Consider the following 480-nt stretch of genomic DNA (forward strand, 5'->3'; position numbering starts at 1 on the left):
GTTGAGTCTGAGCTGCTGCACTAACCTGTCCGTCCGGATTTCCGTGTAGATCTCTCATTTTCTTTCACCGCTGCAGTGGGGTGGAGTTTCTCTGTTTAACTCAGCGAGTCCCAGGCTGCGGATTTGATCCAGTCCGAGTTCTGGGAGGGTCTGAGCTCCTCCCCGTGTGTAAACAGGACTGCCCGGCGTAGGTACCGTTTCAGTTCAAATGCCTCTCACCTGTTTAGGTGTTAAGTCCAAGGAGACAACTTTCTGCTGAAATTAAACCAAAGTGTTCGGCTATATATAGATAGATAGATAGATAGATAGATAGATAGATAGATAGATAGATTGATAGATAGATAGAAAGATACGTCTATATATATATATATATATATATATACACCAAAAATCATTAATTAACACTATCATTGAGATGTTATTGCATTTCCACCCGGATTACTATTGTCACAAGAGTCCCACTCGCCCACAGTTAACGAG

Source organism: Hypanus sabinus, unplaced genomic scaffold, assembly GCF_030144855.1.
Source record: "Hypanus sabinus isolate sHypSab1 unplaced genomic scaffold, sHypSab1.hap1 scaffold_275, whole genome shotgun sequence".
NCBI lineage: Eukaryota > Metazoa > Chordata > Chondrichthyes > Myliobatiformes > Dasyatidae > Hypanus > Hypanus sabinus.